Genomic DNA, 9,329 nt, shown 5'->3' on the forward strand with positions numbered 1-9,329 from the left:
AGGTGTGGAGAAGGTGAGGGGTAAGTGCTAGATCACGTTAGCAACTGGAAGAACCAGGTGGGCTTGAGCCAGAAAGGCAGACAAGTACCACGGGAAAGCAGAGCAATACGACAGTGACAGGGTAGGGAATAGATGAGGCCTCAGTACCTGGGTCTCACTCAGAGGTTCAGGGAGAGCTTCTCAGAACTGCCTATCACAGGACAGTATGGAGCAGAGGCTCCCAGAGTCCAGGCCAGGGAGGCCGGGTTCTCTCTTAAGCCTATAGCCAGAGAGAGTTTCAGGATAAGAAGGAGGACAAAGACTGTAGCCATGAAATCATTGAGGAAGACAGTGTCCAGGGGTGAGGGAGGCTGGACACTGGAAGATCAGGTTAGGTCAACACACAGGGGTGAAATGGGAAAGCAGGGGCTTCAGGACCACAGGAGGGCAAGAGAGCACAGACCCACCAGGACAGGAGTCTGCATGGACAGCGAGGCTGCTGGGAGTAGAAGAGAGGGCAGTAGGGGGACACTGCTGAGAGGGACAGACTCCAAATTTTCATGCATTTGACTTGTAGGGGCCTTGGGAGGCCAGCCTCAGATTCAGACAGGAGAAGCAGGGGTTTTCCTGCTCCCAAGCCCTTCCCTAATGTCCCCAGGCTACCCATGTGACTCCCTGTCTAACTTGGAGTCAAGTTAGAAAGATGACCAGATCTGACCCCTGCCATGGTTGGCTTTACTCCCTCTGCCCCCACCACCTATGTCCCCTCACAAAGCTGAGGGCCAGGTTCCCAAAAGGCCAGGCCACTACTGCCCTCATGCTCTAGAAATGGCCTCAGGCACATCAGCTGTCTTTGTGGCATTCTTTTCCCCTCAAAACCCAGGGAAGTATAGAGCAAAACCTACACTAACCCTAAAAGGTATCACTGGCTCCCTGTTTTCTTCCCGGCAGACGTGGCCCCACCAGTCAGGGCCTGTGTGCACTAGGTGCTCAACAAATGTCTGGTTAAGCAAACAAATGACCGTGTGGCCTTGCCACCACCCTTGAGAAATAGCAGGAGGAAGAGCAGGCAGTGTCTTTATGATGTCCTGGAGACAGGGCTTAGAGAGGACAACAGGCTTGCCTATAATGAAAACAGAGCTGGAAACTGTGCCACGACTCCTGGTCTAATGCACCTCGCATCACAACGCAGGGCCCAGCTGCTGCAGAAATTTCATCAGCTTACCAGGTCTGGAGACAGTTCTACTTCGAGCTCACTCTCCTAACCTCTGGGCACCCCTCAGCACAAGCACATCCAGCTGTAGTGGACCCCATCTGTGGCATCTGGGGCTAAGCCCCTCTGGGGTCAGCAACACCAGGAGGGGGCAGGGGAAGGATGCATAGAGGGCTATACCACTCAGCTTCACATCCCCAGTGGCACAGCTGGACCCAGAAGCAAACTGTCCTCCCTACTGAGCCCAAACATCAGACTCAGCCACTTCTCCCACTGGAAGGTGACCCTCTAGCCAAGAATCAAAGATTCCTGAGCCCTGGCTGTTCTGTGTTTGTTCACAAGATTGAGATCATACTAAGTGCACATTATCAAGAACTCTGTCCTAAGAGCACAGAGCATTAGGAGAGTTTATCCACCAGGGCAGGACAAGCACAGTGAAAAGCTTTTAGAAAAGCCATGATAAGATTGCATCACTGGTTACCTGGTGCCAGGTGGGGTTGACCCTCCTTGGTCTAGACTTCTTGGGCCTGGGGACCGATACACAAAAGTGGCTACAAAAAATCAGAGCCCCCAAAAAGATCAAAAAAACAAAAAAAAATCACAGCCCAGGGAGGCCCCCCTTGGCACAAGCTTGTGACCTCCACTCAGACTTGAACCCCATAAAGCCAATTCTAGGCAGTTTCTTAAGCGGCTTCTGGGCACCTGTACTGAACGTGCAGAGACAGAGCTGCCGTCATCTCTGCCCTTAGGGAACCCCTGGTCAGGTGAGGGACAGATTGGATCTAATACGTGACCCTGCTATGAAAAGTGCCTTAGGAGGAAGCCCAAAGGGATGTCACTTCCTGCTTCAAGAGGCCAGGTGGCAGGGAAATACGGTTCTTGGGAAGCATATGGGTGGCCATCCTGGCCTCAAATCCTGGGTCAGCTGCACAGTGATGTGACCTTAAGCAAGTTCCTTTATTTCTCTGTGCCTCATTTCCCTCTTCCACAGTTTAGAGACAATGACACTGAGAGAGTCCTGTGAGGATCAAAAATAAGAGTACCACGTCTGACTCGTGTCAGAGCTTCTACACATGTGGGTCATAAATGACTGCAGTCGAGTGACCTTAAAGGAGTCACACCATTCATTCTCTGGTCTCATTTCCTCATCTGTAAAATGTGGAATTTACAAGCTCGTGGTGCTGCACTGAATCTCAGGTGTGTGCAGAGCAGGAGTTCCTTTCCTCGTCTCAAAATCAATTGAATTTCTGTAGCGTGTCCCTGTCCTTTGAGGATAGGGGAGAAATTAATCTTAGTCATTTTTGTGCAGTGCCCAGCAGATGTGCTTGGTCCAGGTGACTCTCCAGCCTGACGAGTCACAGGGCTGGGCTCGGTGGACTTTCTTGTCCTTGCCCCAGCCCCTGTTACCTCTATGCCTCACGTGGGCCGACCCAGCCTCTGGAAGCTGCCTAGGACATACTTCTCCAGCCAAGCCACAAGGCTACTCTTCTCTGATCTTCCTACCTCCCTGGACCACCATCCAGGGGCAGGGTCCAGGTCCGTGCCATTTGAGACCTGCCCGTCTCCCCTGCTCCTTTCCTGTCCTCTAAGGAGCCCGTGTCCTCCTATGAGCTCAGTCGGGCTTCAGGCAACAGCCTCCTGACCACTCTGCAGGTTACTGCTGCTTCCAGCTGTGCCCACACCTTCGCTGAGGCAAGGAGAGAGAAAGCTGGCTTTTCCTTTAATGAGGGAGAGAGAGAGGAGAAAATTCAAGGACTTTTTTAAAAGTGCAAATAATTTACTAAAAATCTGTAACATTTATGGTATGCCTCTCAGCGCCAGACGCCAGGCGTTTACTCCTTTACGCGGGAGTTTGGAACATTTGATGTTTCCAAGTCACTCAGTTAATAACAAGTGGAGCTAGAATTTAAACCTGGGTCTCTGCTTGACTCTCTGCACAGCATTTGATTCTTTCACATGACCCTTTCTGCACCAAAATGCCACAGTTCAGCACAGACAATGGTATCACATCCCCACTTGACTAGTCTCAGAGGCTGAAGAAGATTGAGGGGCTCTGGTGCCTTTACTATAGGACAGTGTGAGTGTGAGCTCAGTGTGAGCAACAAGGTCCTGCACATTTGTGAAAATCCCCATCCTCTCCCTCTCTCCTCCCAAAGTGATCCCCGTGAGTGGTGTAATGAGAGAGACTCATTCGGCACATTGTCAGGCTGTGCCTGGCTCAGGAAGGCCACTGACCAAGCTCCTGACCACTTGGAGTCTGGCCCCATCCACCTTCCCAGCCTTATCTCTGCAGCTCCCCAAACAGGAACCAGGCACAAGCAGGAGTGCCTCTATCACCACACGCACATCCCTGCCTGCACATTTTGCCCCATGCTTCATTAGACTGGAACACTCTCCCCAGCACCTCTCTGTCTAAGAGAATCTTGCCATTCACCAAACACTTTTGGATTCTTTCTTATACATCACACAGCTTCTGTCCACACTGTGCTTGGACCTGTGGGCTGTGTCTGCCCACATGCCCTTCTCCCTCTCTGCTGCCTGGAGATCTCCTTCAAGGATCTGCTCAAAAGCTACAGCCTGTGTGAAGCCTTTCTTACATCCCCAATGAAATCTCTTAGTAATGACTTTGGTTGCAAGTAAAAGAAAACATGACCCAGCAGTTTAAATTAATAACAGTTTATTTTTCTCACAAAACAAGAAGCCCAGAGGTTTATGGTGGTGGTTCAATGGATACACCTGCCATCTTTGGCCTTTTCCTTGTGTCTGCAAATGTCGGCCACAATACCAAACGTCATCCAAGCTCGACTCTGGAAGAAGGGGGAGCAGGAAGGGGCAGTGCGGCAGAGCTCTGCTCAGGCCTGAGTCATCCCCACTTCGCGTCACAGCTCCACCCTGCAGGACTTAGACTCAGGCAACGTATCTTCTGAACACACATTCCTGACTGTGACAACACACACCTGGGGGTGACATTTGGAGATTTGTCACTATAGATATGCGCCCACAGGCACCTCAGAGATATGGGCAGATGCCTGGAAGCCCAGGAGGTGCAGAGTAGAAAGTGGGGACGAGGCTGCTCGCCTCCTGGGAAAGAGCTGGGGGGGGGGGGGGGGGGGGGGTTTGCTACCTCCAAGCAGGCTGGGAAAGAAAAGTCCTAACTTCGATGTTTGTATTAAGTTTGATTTTAATTCACAAGAAAATGTCCTTGATTTGGGGAAATACTGAAGTAGAAGTATTGTGCCTACAGCTTACTTTCTAAAAGGAAGTTCTTCTAAAAGATCTTCTAAAAGATCAAGAAAGAAATAAAAATTATATATATATATATATATGTATGTATGTATACAGAGACAGAGAGAGGAAGGGAGAAGGAGGGAGAGGGGACGGAGAGGAGAAAGGATATGGCAAACGTGGAACGGAGTCAACATTTGGGTTAATGTAGAGAGGAATTCTTTGGACTATTGCTGTAAATTTTAAATTATTTCTAAATAAAAAGGTTTTAGAGACTGAGATAATCCAAAGACTTCTCCCAACGCGTATATATAAATTTAATACATGCCACCCCCCATGTCCAGAGGGAAGAGGATAGACACCATATGGAGACAGGGCACTGGCTGCAAGCACAGAGCCTGGTGGGTTCGAACCCAGCCCAGGCCTGCTAAACAACAACAACAACAAAAATAGCCAGGTGTTGTGGTGAATGCCTGTAGTTCCCGCTACTTAGGCAGCTGAGGGCAAGAGAATCACTTGAGCCCAGGAGTTTGAGGTGAGCTATGACACCACGGCACTATGCCAAGGGCAACAAAGTCACCACGGCACTCTACCAAGGGCAACAAAGTGAAACTCTGTCTCAATAAAAAAAGAAAAAGAAAAAAACCATAGGGAGACAGAGGTGGTTATTCTCACAGCCCAGGGCCCTGCTCCAGGGAAACAGCAAGCATATTGATGGGGCTGCAGGGAAGTGGGGGCAGCAGATGTGTTTTAAGTCTCATGTCTGGCTATTTTTCAGGTAAGGGTGTGAAAAGAAGAGAGAAGTGGAGTGGGAGAGAAGGACAGAATGAGAAGAGTCTCTCCTCCTAGCCCCTCCTAGCTTGTCCCACCACCACATAACACACATTGTGACTGGACAGGCAACCCTAAAACAGGATGGGGAAGGGACATCCAGAACTCGAGGCCACCGTGGGACAATGACTCATTATCAGTAGGTCATGCATCTTGATATCATGAACGATTTGCTCTATAAATACAGCTGTAAGGAATCACTTAATAGTTGGAGAGGAGAATTTAATCAAAAATTTAGCCTTTCAAACCTTTAACATAGGGGATTTGGCGATGGTTTCTTAGATATGATAGCAAAAGCAAAAGTAACAAAGGAAAAATAAATAAATTGAACTACATTAAAATTTAAAACTTTTCTGCATCAAAAGACACGTACATCAACAGAGTGAAAAGGCAGCCTGTGGAATGGGAGAAAATATTTGCCAATCGTATAGCTAATAAGGATTAATACCAGATTATGTAAAGAAGTCAACATCTCAGTAACAATAATACAAAAAAAGCCTGATTTTAAAAATGCGCAAATGAAGGCTGGGAGGGGTGGCTCACGCCTGTAATCCTAACACTCTGGGCAGATTGCCTGAGCTCCAGAGTTCCAGACCAGCCTGAGCAAAAACAAGATGCCATCTCTAAAAAAAAAGTGGGCATTGTGGTGGGTATCTGAAATCCCAGCTACTTGGAAGGCTGAGGCAAGAGGATCGCTTAAGCCCAAGAGTTTGAGGTTGCTGTGAGCTATGATGATGCCACAGCACTCTACCCAGGGTGATATAGTGAGACTGTTTAAAAAAAAAAAAAATGGGCAAATGACAGGAACAGAAGTGATTTCTCCAAAGAAGATCGACACATGGCAAAAAACAATGACAATATGCTCGGTGTCACTAATTATTAGGGAAATACAAATCGAAGCCATAATGAGAGTTCTCCTCACTCACAATAAACTGGCTGCTATGGAAGGAAGGGAGGCAAGGAGGAAAAGAGGAAGGGAAGGAGGGAAAAATACGTGTTGGCAAGGATGTGGAGAAATGGGCACTGTTGCTGGTGAGCAGGTAAAATGTGCAAAATGGTCCCGCTGCTAGGAAACCAGTGTGACAACCGTATGATTCAGCAGCCCCAATGCCGGGCAGAGACCCAGAAGAATTGAAAGCAGGGTCTGGAAGAGATATTTGTATCCTCGTGTTCATCATGGCACTGTTCACAGCAGTCAAAAGGAGGAGAGCTCATTCACAGAGAAGAGGATTAAAAATTCAACAAAGGATTAATATTCCTTTGTTTACACACAAAGGAATATTACTCTGCCTTGAAAAGGAAGGAGATCCTGACACGTGCCAGAAAATAAGTAAATGATGCTAAGTGAAATAAGCCAGTCACAAAGAGATGTGTGTGACTTAACGTAGTCAGATTTGCAGAGACAGAAAGGTAAATGGCGGTATGCGGAAGCCAGGGAAAGGGCTCATTGTTTAGTGTAAACAGTACAGAGTTTCAGTTTGGGAAAATGAGAAAGTTTTAGAGATGGAAGGCAGTGATGTTTGCATAACAAGGTGAATATATTCAATGTCCCTAAACCGTATTTTTTAAAATAGTTAAAATGGCTCAGCGCCTGTGGCTCAAGTGGCTAAGGCGCCAGCCACATACTCCTAAGGTGGCAGGTTCAAACCCAGCCTGGGCTCGCCAAAATAACAATGATGGCTGCAACCAAAAAAAATAGCCCGGCATCGTGGCAGGTGCCTTTGGTCCCACCCACTTGGGAAGTTGAGGCAGGAGACTCGCTTGAGCCCAGGAGTTGGAGGTTGCTGTGAGCTGTGATGCCATGGCACTCTACCCAGAGGGGTAGATTGAGGCTCTGTCTCAAAAAAAAATAGTTAAAATGATAACTCTTGTGATATGTATAAAACACAATAAAAAATTAAAATCTAAGGCCAGGCACAGTGGCTCACACCTGTAATCCCAGCACTCTGGGAGGCTGAGGTAGGTGGACTGCTTGAGCTGAGGAGATCGAGACCAGCTGAGCAAGAGTGAGACCCCTGTTCTAAAAACTAGCCGGGTATTGTGGTGTGTGCCTGTAGTCCCAGCTACTCCAGAGGCTGAGGCCAAAGGATCACTTGAGCTCAAGAATTTGAGGTGCCTGTAACCTATAATGCCATGGCACTCTACCCCAGGGTGACTGAGACTCTGTCTCAAAAAAAGAAAATTTTTAAGTCTACTTCTAAGTTTAAAAAAAACATACTCTTGTGAACCAAATATCATAAACCATAATAAAATGAATGTAATATACACTTTCTTAAAATTCAGAATATAAAAGAGGGACAACTTCAGGTATCATGTCCACTCTTTGAGGATCTAGAAAACTGGCCCCTGCCCAGCATGGATCCCTGGGCCTGTGTCATCATGAAAAGGGAAGAGCACAAGGTCTGAGTCGTGGGGTTTTCAGAACTAGGGGTGACCCTGGCAATGCCTAGTTCACAGCCCTCAGACCCTGAGTGCCTACTGTGTGCCTGGTGCCCCACTCTGTTCTCAGCTTTGTGACAGTCATCCTTCCCAGCCTCGTGTCCTCAACTGCAAACACCTTCCACCTCTCAGGGTTTCTATGACGACGAGTGAGGCCATGTAAGGTGCCTGGCAAACCGTAGGCACTCAATAAATATAAGCTCTTACTATTCTCCTCTCATTTCATCATCATTAAAAGCATGCAGTATGGTTGCCATTATTCGTATTTTACAAATGTGAAAAATGAAGCTTGAGGGGCTTACGTCGTTACCCAGTTCCAAGATCAGAGGATGGTGGTGCCAGGATTTCAATCCGGGACCAGCTGGATTCCAAAACCCATGCTCTTTCTGCTCCAGCCTGCTCAGACCTCATTTAGCAGAGAGAAACCAGAGGCTTAGTGAGCCTGGGGGAGAGCTGAAAGCTCCAACCCCTGCAGGGGCCAGGCAGGTAACGAGTAAGAATATGGTGGCTGGTGTGGGGACACCATCCACCAGATAGTCTAACAAATTATCTCTGCTTCCACTAAACTACAGAGTGAGCATGTAATTTTATAAGAGCCTAAAAGACACTGGAGATTGGGTTTTAAATTCTAATTCTTAAAATAAATATTAAAAATAGAAACATGCAATTCATTTAATTTCCTTCCAAATTTTTTTTGATGGACAAACTGCCTGCCAACACCATGCAGCCCAAATTGTCTGAGGGTCAGATGCTAATGCCAGCCACCAGATAGCCACCCTGAGGAGGGAATGGTGGAGACACCAATGGTGTCAGGTGTATCACCTCTGTCTCCATATGTTTTTTTTTTTTTCTTTTTCTTTTACTGAGACAGAGTTTCACTTTGTTGCCCTTGGAGAGTGTCCTGGTGTTGTAGCTCACAGCAACCTCAAACTCTTGGAGTCAAGCGATTCTCTTGCCCTCAGCTGCCTGAGTAGCTGGGACTACAAGCATCCACCACAACATCCAGCTATTTTTGTTGTTGTTGTTGTTGTTGTTTAGCAGACCCCAGGCTGGGTTCGAACCCACCAGGCTCAGCACTCACAGCTAGTGCCCTGTCTCCATATGGTTTCTATCCTCTTTCTTCTGGATGTGGGGGGTGGCATGTATCAAATTTATACATATGTGTTTGGAGAAGTCTTTGGATTATCTCAATCTCTAAAACCTTTTTATTTAGAAATAATTAAAAATTTATAGCAACATTCCAAAGAATTCCTATGTACATTAACCCAAGGAATGGTGGGTTCAGGTAGTGCCACTGGGGGAGCCCAGACCAAGGGATGCCAGGACTTGCCATTTTCCAAGAGATAAAGGATTTAGGAGGAAATACACCAACTTTGAAATAACAGCAACTACTAATTTTTACACTGTGCAAACAAAATAAGACAGGTATATAGGCAACCCCACACACATAACCTCCCAGCCCCTAAGAAACAGGCTCCAATACGAGCCACTTCACTTATTGTCAAAGCCCAGCAGCCTAAGGAAATCTTTCTGGACTCCCAGGCTGTAATGGAACCAACCAAGGTTTCTCCAGCCTGCCCAGTGCAGAACCAGAGCGGGAAGTCCTGAGGAGAAAGGACGGGGTGGAAGAGTGTGCAAAGTG

The sequence above is a fragment of the Otolemur garnettii genome, unplaced genomic scaffold (genome assembly GCF_000181295.1).
Source record: "Otolemur garnettii isolate 467f Iridium unplaced genomic scaffold, OtoGar3 scaffold00010, whole genome shotgun sequence".
Taxonomy (NCBI): domain Eukaryota; kingdom Metazoa; phylum Chordata; class Mammalia; order Primates; family Galagidae; genus Otolemur; species Otolemur garnettii.